This window comes from Berghia stephanieae, chromosome 1 (genome assembly GCF_034508935.2).
Source record: "Berghia stephanieae isolate SIO BIC M18660-M18661 chromosome 1, UCSD_Bste_1.3, whole genome shotgun sequence".
Classification (NCBI taxonomy): domain Eukaryota; kingdom Metazoa; phylum Mollusca; class Gastropoda; order Nudibranchia; family Aeolidiidae; genus Berghia; species Berghia stephanieae.
The window spans coordinates 59284464-59296227 of NC_088360.1; the positions used below are offsets into that span (position 1 = coordinate 59284464).

The window sequence follows — 11764 nt, forward strand, 5'->3', positions numbered from 1 at the left end:
AATCCAATTTTATTCAATACCATCTGGTGACCTGCCACTCAAAGCCCTCACAATTTTCAATTATATCGGATGCGTGTTGTAAAATGATAAGTCCGGTCAAACATTCTAACATTTTGATGCATTATAGAAGAAACCTCATTTATGGTTTGATTAATGGATATGACACAGTTTTATGTGACTGAATCCAAAGTTCGATATTAAGTAAAAAGTGTGAAAGCCCGTGTCAAAAATAACAAATGCCGTTGTAAAGTAATGAACACTTCTGCTTATGATAAAATGGTTTTGTCATTTTCAAGAAGACCCTAAAACTGTTTTGAGGAAAAGGTTCACCATTATTATTTTTTCATCCATTAATCTCATTTTGTATCATATAATGATAATTGCGTCAATTATAATATTATATTTGTATTGATTCCTATCAAATCCTGTTCTTTCCTATAAACTTCTGTTCCTTCCAAATTGAATGATACTAATACTAATTAAGATATGATGGCCTGGGTTTTAGAAGTAGAAATAATTTTAAAAATTATTTATCAGGGTATACAATTTCATAGGATTTCATAGGGGTTTAGTTTTGCATTTCTATTACCGTTTATAGAAGCTGTACAAAATCATCCTTAGATTTGCCGACAAAAGTTCTATCACTGATAAAGTATTTAGTAAGAATTAATAGACTACAGCATTTATATCACGCAATATCCACTTAACATGCTCAAAGTAAAATGAGTAGATTGAGACATGATATGTCTATTAGGCGATATTACAAGAATGCACACATGATCTCATTGTATACAGTAATTCCCCAAATACTTGTGGTACTGTATTTTGTATTGTTTTTGTTTTAAAAAGTTCCGATTTCATTCAATACCATCTGGTGACCTGCCACTCAAAACCCTCACAATTCGCAATTATATCGGATCAGAGAAAAAGTTCAATTTTTGAACCACATTTCATGGTTTGTTTTATTTGATATTATCACATTGTTTAGTGTGGCTAAATCTAAAATTAGATATTATCGTCTCCCAAAGTGGGCAGAAAGGTACATGCTGTGTCGTCTATCCCCCCATACCCTTTTTCCAATTGTTTTCTGTCGTTGTCTTGGTGTGAGATTACTTAGTTTTTTCCTGACCCTGGCCGGAGTCCTTGACTTGGAGGGATACAGTCGAATGTATAGATATAGTTTTGGGAGATGATATTTTTTTCTTTGTTATGCATTGTATTATGTTTAGTGTACATATTATATTATATGATTTGTAAACATTTGAGTGTATTCCTCTTAGTTGGGGTCTGTGCTTGTGGCTGGATGAGACTTTTTGGTGATCTCAGACTATTTACTTTGACGGTGTGCTCTTGGAATCTACATCTGTTCCCTATTTGAACCAATTCTCCTGTGTCTTACCTTTTCTTCGGTGCTTTAATTGTAATTCTATAACTTTTTACTATCCCCTTTTCTTCCTTTTTACTGGCGCTGATATGACCTTAATGTGTTGCAAGGGCCGTAAAACCCTTAAAAACAAAAACAAACAGATATTATCGTGGCTGAAGTGGTGAGAGTGAAAACGCATGTTGTAAAATGATAAGTGCAGTTTTGAAATGATAAAGACTTTTGGTAAAAGGAATAAAATTGTGTCTTTTCGATGTATTATTTAAGGAACCAAATTTGTGGTTTGATTAATTGGATATGACACATTTTCATGTGACTGAATCCAAAGTTATGTCGTGAAATAACAAATGCAGTGGTAAAGCAATGAACATTTCTGCTAAAGATGAAATGATTTTGTCATTTTCAATATTGTGAAAACTTGTTCTTTTTCGATCCACTCTTCTCCATGCCAGCCAAATCAACCCTAAAACTGTTTTGAGGAAAAGGTTCACCATTATCATTTTGTCATAGAGCATTTATATAGTGCACTATCCACTAAACATGCTCAAAGCGCTTTACAACGCTGGCCAACAGCAACACTTAACATATAAGACGGACATGACACCTGCTAGGCGATATTACAATTGTTTCGGACAGAGACAACGCTGTTAACGGCCAGGTACTCATTTTACACCTGAGTACGGTGAGAGAGTGTGTGTAAAGAGCCTTTTCCAAGGGCTCAACTTTGCGCCGAGTGAGGCTCAAACCCAGGACCTTCCAATCCGAAAGCGAGTGTCATACCACTAGACCACATAGCCGCCAATATCATCTATTCCTCTCATTTTGTATCTAATAATGACAATTACCTTATTTATAATATTATTTATAAATTGATTTTTCATGAATTATAAAATAGCCGCCTCTCTCTCTCTCTCTCTCTCTCTCTCTCTCTCTCTCTCTCTCTCTCTCTCTCTCTCCTCTCTCTCTCTCTCTCTCTCTCTCTCTCTCTCCTCTCTCTCTCTCTCTCTCTCTCTCTCTCTCTTTCTCTCTCTCTCTCTCTCTAAAAGTTATAAGTCGTGATATGTAACTTGTATTCATGAAACTAAAGATTTACATTATATTATAATTTGCTCCGCCAAATGAATTTTCCCGTACTACAACTAAGTCAACTAATAAAAGATTTAGATGAAATGACAATCTCTACTATTACAAAAACATTTTTGACATTAAATTTTTCAATAGCCATAACTGATCTTTTCACAGTGTCAATAATACGATCACTCTCAGGTTTGCATTTCAATGTTGCTTATAGTATCCTCTTTTGATTTTTATATGATAAATTCTTTTTATTAATGCTTCGTTTTGTAATATGATATACAGAAATCGCTTTAAATCTACTTTAGTTATATTTTCTATTTCACATTTATAAAATATAAGGTATTATCCTATAAAAAACATATCATTAATACAGAGGTCTGGCTAAAAAAAAATGAATGAATATATTCTGTACGTGACAATTTATTAATTTGATCTGAAGAAACCCTTTTAACTTTGGCTGCCCTTGCAGTGTTATTTAATATTATATCAGTTTTGATAGGATTGTAACTTATATTACCAAGATACTTGATACTTTATGACAGTTGTACAAATATGATGATAGCTACCCATAACAGTAATGCTTCATTTTTTGACATTGAAATATTTGTGTATATTGTTCCTGCACACCTTAATGCTTAATGCTTAAAGAAGAAAGTGTTGTTTATATGAAAGTGATATTCTTTTATCTGAGAAAGAAATATCAACTTCACCAATTCTACACAAATCCCTTATTTACATATCATTGTCATAATATAATCTTATATAGATATGATGTTTAATTTATTTTATTTTAATTTCTCAGTCAACCAATTATTAATAATTAAACATCAGTGTATTTGTGTGTGTGTGTGTGTGTGTGTGTGTGTGTGTGCATATTTAGAATCACACACTTTTAAAATTTCCCTTCATTACCACTTTTTCATGAGAAATTACGATTTTAGTTCATGTATATTGGTTGTCATATAGATACTCTATTTATTTTCACATTAAAAATAATTTTCTGACTGATGAAATTTATTTTGTTGATCTTATTTTTTTAAAGTTTTGATTGTAGCCTCCCAAATAGCCTGACAGAAATCTTTTCTGGCTTTTAACTGTGGCGTATGCCCTGCTTCTGTGGTTGTTCTCCCCATCCAGTCTGTTGTCTTAAAACCACCTTCCCCTGCTGACTGTTGTGTTCTACATCGGTTCCTGGGTGGGGTTCCTGACCTCCCATAGTGGGCAGGATGGAAGACACTTACTGAGTCTTCTCTCTCCATGTTGTCTTGGAGTGATATTTCTTGGTTTTGTCTTGTTCCTGTCGGATACCCTGGCTGAGAGGGAAACAGTCAAATGTATAGTTTGTTTTGGAATATATTTTTTTCCTTGTTAATCATCTCTCTGTGATGCACTAGATTATGTATTACATATGATTTGTAAAAATTTCAGTGTATTCCCCTTAGTGGGGACCTGTGCTTGTATATGGTGAGACTTTTAGGTGATCTCAAAATAAGTTCTTTGATAGTGTGAACTAATTCCCCTTTGTCTTACATTTTCTTGGGTGCTTTAATTGTGATTCTTTTGTAACCTTTTACTATCCCATTTTCTTCCTTTTTAGTGGCGCTGATATGACCTTAACGTGTTGCATGTGCCGTAAAACCCTTAAAAACAAACTATATCGGTCCACACACTTGTAATCATCTATCCTATTGCAACAATTGTCCTTTTTATGCGATTTTGTGTCCTACTTGGGTCTTTTGACCTGTCACAGTGGGTCGGGTAGACCCTGTTGTAGTGTCTTTCCCCCCTTTTATGTATCCTTTTTCCCTGTATTTCATATTGTATGTAGACATCATTAACATCTCTAATATATGATAATGGTACACACCTACGCGCATGCACACGTACGCACGCATAGGCACATAGACAACATACAATAATCATGCACACATATGTATCTATACACATCACACACACACGCAATACGCTTACACAAGCTGCATGCGCACACACGAGCAAACACACACACTGGCACAAACCCCACACATACCCTCATCCACACACTTGAAGCATTCCGATCTAAGCGGCCCGTCTCAGCCCGCCTAGATTCCGATCCTTTTAAATTGGAAATTGCCTAGGTTTTGGGATCTATAGAAAAAAAACAAAGAGATGTTGCAAAGCTGTTTATTTAATAGTAAAGCAGAACCCATATTTGTGTTAGAATAGCACTAAAATTGCTTTTCTAAGATACCGACAGAAAACTTCTTGGATTTATTGCATCATAGGATTTTGTCAATCGTTGATTTTCTTAAGGACGCAAGAGATCCCTGATATATATTACATTCCCATAACGCTATAGATTAAGTAGGTCACATACTTTCCATAAACTTTTAACTACACTTTCAGATTCAAAGGCGAGCAATGTAGCACAACTCAACCGGCTTGTCTCAACACTGTTTACCATTATAATTATCGTGTACTATCGCTTACTGTTCTCACCAAGAGAGCAGTAACCAAGGAAGCCTTAGTCGCACCACTGTTATTTTTCTCTCGGTGAAAACAGCTTGATTTGCATGTAAAACAAGTCGCAGAAGGCTGTCTACTTGAATATTTTAAAAATCGTAATTTTTAGGAGGTAAAAATCGTAGTCGCTATAGTTAACTCTAAAAACCAACAATTTACTCACAAATGGATTAAATAACTCGTCCCAAATCGTAAAATTATGTAGATCTAGTCTGGAATCAATGATCATTTTCGATGTTTTAATGACTTAGAGATGATCGTGATGTTCTGAATTTGGAGCCAAAATTTCGAATGTTTTGTAATTGTAGGCATTTCTGCACGAGATGTATACAAAATGGAAAATTATATATTATGGTTTTGAGAGATTCAGTTTGGCCATAATAAATAATTAAGTCTTAATAACTGAATTTATGAACATAAAGATAGCCCCCCCCCCCCCCCCCTCATTTGATTTGCTCAGCACTTTTACTTCATTTTTCACTGTCGAAAGCAACTCCCTACTATCAGGTCCTAATTTAAAGCATTTCACAGTGGATGTTTGATTTGCTTTCTTTTGTTCAAAGACGGTCAATTATTGCATATGGGTGGGGTTTTTCTCCCTTGACATTTTACAACAACGATGGCAACTTTTCGGTCACATACTACGCAGGGACAAAAACATACCAGCAAACCAAGCCATGTCGGGATACTTCCAAAAACACGGGAACCTTTTCAGAGGAAGACCGATCACAACACTCCCTGTGATCCTAAACAAAAACCTCACAACACTTGGACAAAGCATTAGTCTCATAACGGCAGGGGACCTTGAAAATCTGAGAACCCTAGCAGAGGACCGGCAATATTGGAGACACCTCACACAGGAAATACTGGAAACAGCCAAGGCGACCCGATCTTTCGGTCGAGACGCGAAAGGCATCTAAGTCAAGTAAGTCAAGGTGGGGTTTTTTGTTTTGTTTGTTTATTAGATGTGGTATTAGTAGTAGTAGTAGTAGCAGTAGTAGTAGTAGTAGTAGTAGTAGTAGTAGTAGTAGTAGTAGTAGTAGTAGTAGTAGTAGTAGTAGCAGTAGTAGCAAGTGCAGTAGTAGTAGTAGTAGTAGTAGTAGTAGTAGTAGTAGTAGTAGTAGTAGTAGTAGTAGTAGTACTTTCTTTCAAATTCTACTTCACAAATTAGGGAGTTGGCACTGGGGATAGTATCGAATTAATGGAAAGAACGAACGCACGTCAGTATTTTATTTCCCCCTTATTATTTCCCATTATTTTTTTTCCTTTAAACGACTGGTACAAAGAAGTATTGAAAAAATAACTGTTTTCTGTCTTGAGTTGTTCTTTATCTCTCACTGCTTATATAACAGTGAAAGTTGTCAAACCAAAATTCAAGCTACAAAGTTGTCTATTTCAGTTTAGATAGTACATAACTTCAAGTGAAATAAACATCATACCAATTGGTTCCACAACCATTGAATTTAGTGACCGGATTTGAAATGATATGTTGGTTGTTAGTCCTAGTTAAATCGTCTTACAATACTTCTTAAACCACGAGGCTGGTTTTCTTTAAGATAAAATTGCTTCCATATTTCGGCTATATTAAAAATGCACAGATTTTATTGTTTTCGTCAAGAGAGGTTATGAAGCCTGTATCACATCGCTGTTTCAATAGGGTTTTTTTTTTCTTTTTTTTTTTTTGTTGATTTTTTTGTTTTTTTTTTTGTTTTTGTTTTTTTGCGAGGGGGCTGGGGGGGGGGGGGGGGGGGAAGGGATGAATATTACGTGCACATAATCTTTGCAAATTATTACGTCGATTGGATTATAATGTTCAGTCAAAGTATATTTGAATATATACCTTTCTAAAGGAAAATGATCTGAAACAACAAATCCGAACACCGTGGCAGAGAGAGAGAGAGAGAGAGAGAGAGAGAGAGAGAGAGAGAGAGAGAGAGAGAGAGGATATATTTTTTTCTAAAATGAGACATTTTGACATGATAAAAGGGAGGGGGGAGGGGTTAAAGAAAAGTCAGCATTTCTTGATTGAACAAGTTAACAGTTGTACATCACTGGTAAGATACCACCTTCGTATCTATACTCATACCACGATATTGATTAAACGTAATATTATAACACCTACTTCCATCTCTGTATCTATTAAAAACAGGACAGATATTTTTTTTTAAAATCAGCGATGAAAAGATAGCGAAAGTAGGCGAAGATAGCATTTAGTCTTGAACATTTTAGTTCGTCAAACCCTCTAATAACATAACTACTGTGTTGTATTTTAGATCAAAGAAGTTGTTTATATTAATGATGCTAATTTAGCACGGTCAAAATTTTCAAAATTTAAGTCATTATAATTGACTGGAGAAAAGATAGTGCACAATGTAATTTATATTATAATAATAAATATCCAATTGTACCTCGGAATGTCACTAATATGATTAACGTGTCATACACTTATTTTATATCCACCATGCTTTAAGTCATATTATCCGCCTCTGTCTACAGACATATAGTACACATTCACACTTGAGTTGACCGGGGAAGTGTGTTAAAAGCGCCTTAACAACGACGTATACATGGCCTTAATTTGCGATCATTATAGCTCATTTGCACAGTGGCCGTGGCCAGTCTGACTTTTTGTCTGGCTCTTAAGTCTTTAAAAAGTGGAGCTATTGACCCAATCTAAATACAAAAATCGATACATTCCTTTTTTAAAAAATAATGTTGGGTGTTAAGATTGTTCAGTATAGTCCATGTTAAATTTCTGCCAGCGAGCATAGAAATATTGGCAACGCTTAAACGTATAAAACTATTTATTTACAGATTGATATATACGAGTGAGTTGCAAACCTTTTGAAATTAAGGGTAATTCTGTCGCCCGTCTACTCAAATAATTATTTAGAAAATCTGTAGGCCACCCTGTTGCCAGATCAATATTTGCGAACCTTCAGACTTTATTACAGGACCGACTTTGACCGTTGATGGCTCAAAAGATTTGTCTCGATCAATGTTAATTTTCTCATGGTGATTATTAAAATAGATGAATGCCTGGTCTTAATAACCTTTATCTCTCCTCGCGGGCCTTCCACTAGTATTATTAAAAGAATTTATCCGCAATGCTTTATGCTTTCAGAATGTGATGGTTGGTATGGGCCAGAAAGACAGCTATGTCGGAGATGAAGACCAATCCAAGAGAGGTATCCTCACCCTCAAATATCCCATTGGGCACGGAGTTGTCACTAACTGGGACGACATGGAGAAGATCTGGCATCACACTTTCTACAACGAGCTCAGAGTTGCCCCCGAAGAACACCCAGTCCTTCTCACGGAGGCTCCCCTCAACCCCAAAGCCAACAGGTTTGTTGATTATTGTTAAATAAATCAAAAGGAATGAATGGTTCCTCTCTCAATCCATGTGCCAAATGGTGCCAGAGATTTACGAAAAGCACTGTGGCGTCTGACTCGTTTTAAAGCTAAGACTGGATTCCATGGCTCGCGCGCATAGGCATCAGTATTCGACGACCACTTTTCAACTCTGTGTGTTTTAATGTATCTATGTGCGACACTGTGTGGGAATTACTTTCTCTTACACATCTATTCTTGTATATGTACTATTATTCACTTAAGATTGAGTAATCCAACTGGTCTAGTATTTGCCCAAAAAATTGAACAAGGTCCTAAATTGTTCGATTATTATACATGTATGTTAATGCACGTCGCCCGTCTTGAAAACATAAGTTTAATAAAATCTTTTACATAGCGTAATATTTACTAAAGTATGTGTTCAAAACGCTTTACAAGCTGTCCCAAGATAATAGCAACACTTAACATTTTGGACGAGCTATCATAGTTTTGTACCCAACAGAGACAACATTGTTATCAGCCAGAGTCTAAATTTTACACCAGAGTTTTACGAGAAAGTGTGAGTAAAGGGCCTTCTCCGAGAACTCAACTTCGTGCCTCTCACAATAAGACTCGAATCAGGGCTCTGCAGGTGAGAAGCCCTGTCGTATTACAAGATCATACTTAACGATCCACAACATAATATTGTCAAGAGCACAGAGCATGTGTCGTTCATTTGATTGCCTTCATTTGTTGAGATTGATTGTAGGTGAAAAGTGAAACGTTTAATGCCTATTATTTTCAATTAATATACTCATCTCGGGGCAATGGTGAATAATCAATTGATTAGTATTTGTTTGTTTTGGGTTTTGGGTTTTTTTATTCACGGGTAAATTAGGAATTATTCGAAAATGGCAATTCTTAAAAGTTCAATTCAATCAATAAATAAACGTCCTTTGGTGTTAAATATACCATAACAGTCAAAGATATTATTAACATCGTAGCTTGGTACAAGACTATCGCAAAATACTTTCTGTCCCCTTTGATACAACTACGAAATCAATAACATATTATGTGCACCCCGGTATCAAAGTCGGCTTCTTTGCTTGTGTCACGTGCTTTCCCAACTTAATTATTTGTATCAAATTCGTGTTTAAGTTTGTTTATATATATATATATATATATATATATATATATATATATATATATATATATATATATATTATAATTATGAGTGTTGGTGGGTACTTGTAGGAACGAGAGTGCTCGGTAATTTTGGTTAGAGCATAAAAAATAAATAAGATCACTCACACTTTTTTTGTCGATACACTTGTTTCAAAGGCTTCCATATCGTCAGTCGACAAATATCCGTAGTGTACTTTTCCTTTAATTGAGTTCGATGTTGTTTATTTATTTTCGTCCGTATTCTTACTTCCGCCTACTTATATATATATATATATATATATATATATATATATATATATATATATATATATATATATATATATATATATATATATATATATAATATTTAATGAATTTTTTTTTTTAATTATTTATTTATTTATTTTCTTATTCTTTTTTTTCTTTTGTTTTTACAATCTTAAATTGCTTTCAAATGCATGTATTATTTTCCCTACATCTTCCCAGAGAAAAAATGACACAGATCATGTTTGAAACTTTCAATTGCCTCGCCATGTATGTCAGTATCCAGGCCGTACTCTCCCTCTACGCCTCTGGTCGTACCACCGGTATCGTCCTCGACTCTGGAGATGGTGTCTCCCACACTGTACCCATCTACGAAGGTTATGCCCTCCCCCACGCCATTATGAGGATGGACTTGGCTGGTCGAGATCTCACCGACTACCTCGTGAAAATCCTGACAGAAAGAGGCTACAGCTTCTCCACCACTGCCGAAAGAGAAATCGTCCGTGACATCAAGGAAAAACTGTGCTACGTCGCTTTGGATTTTGATCAAGAAATGCAGACAGCTGCTCAATCTTCAACTCTTGAAAAGAGCTACGAACTTCCTGACGGTCAAGTCATGACCATTGGAAACGAACGTTTCAGATGCCCCGAGGCCTTGTTCCAGCCCAACTTCTTGGGAATGGAAACAGTAGGAGTCCACGAGACCACATACAACTCCATCATGAAATGTGACGTCGACATCCGTAAAGATTTATATGCCAACACTGTCTTGTCAGGAGGAACTACCATGTACCCTGGTATTGCTGACCGCATGCAGAAGGAGATCACCGCCCTTGCCCCACCCACAATGAAAATCAAGGTGATCGCTCCCCTGAACGTAAATACTCTGTATGGATTGGAGGATCCATCCTAGCCTCTCTGTCTACCTTCCAACAGATGTGGATCTCAAAACAAGAGTACGACGAATCTGGCCCATCAATTGTCCACAGAAAATGCTTCTAAATTATAAAATTTTGATTATTTTTATAAAAATTACAATTTATTTGTTGCAAATGTAATATAAAGAAGAACAAGATTCCATTTGTTTTGCGCTTTAAAAAAGAATGATTCACAATTTTAGCTTTCACGATTTGCAGAACGGATTCTGACATGACTACAAAATAGTTTAATATTCTGAAATGATCATCTTTGCTTAGCTAAAATATGATTGTAAAATGTAAAGCAGCTGTGTTGTGATGCATAAGTTGTAATGATTTTTGGCACATTACAAGCTTTAATAAAACTGATGATCCTTTTGGATGTGTTCAAATAAACAAGATGAATTAATATATAATTGTGCATATTTGTCTTTTTTGTCGTCTCTAAGTGCGTATTTATGTGAGTGTGTGAATGTGCATGTGTATGTGTATGTGTGTGTGAGATAGTTGAATCCTTGGAAACTGTTGCTTACTCATATTCTCTCACCAAATGAGTACCTTGTCGTTAGCAGCATTGTCTATGTCGGAAAACATTGTAATATCCCCGAACAATCGTCATGTCTTGTTGATGACCGGACTTTGACCCAAAATTAAGGTAAAATCAAAAACCCTGTTATCATTTTGAATACAATCAATTTATTAAAATTAATGTTAACAATTTTCCGTTCTTAATATTGGGAAAGAATTATAGTGAACCAAGTATATAAGATAGATATTAAATGAAGAAAACATCTCTCCGTGCGCATGTACAATGCTCTTTGGAGTTCTCTTACGAAGTCAAAAATCGTATTGTCTATTAAAACAATAGATAAAATTTCATTCAACACTTGAATCATTTAATTTTGAGTTGATCGACTATGCTTTTAACAAAAGACGTGAGTGGAAAATTTGCAACAGGAGGTAAATGTTAAGCTCTCTGATAATGGTAATTTGTTTGAGTCCTTTGTGACGAGCGTTGTGTTTGACAAAGGTGATCAGTTTTTATAGTCAGCTATACTATAAAGTAAAATCGGATTATGTCACTTGTCCAGCATTTAAACTTATGATCATCTAACTGTAGCGG

At 35.3% G+C, this 11764-nt stretch overlaps 1 pseudogene across 1 annotated transcript; it reads left to right on the forward strand.

The window, feature by feature from the left end:
- Positions 1 to 8087: 8087 nt before the first annotated feature.
- Positions 8088 to 10737, forward strand: LOC144978418 (actin-3-like; annotated as a pseudogene). The gene is made up of 2 exons (XR_013646513.1): positions 8088 to 8311; positions 9947 to 10737. The product of XR_013646513.1 is annotated as an actin-3-like (transcript).
- The last annotated feature ends 1027 nt before the right edge of the window (positions 10738 to 11764 follow it).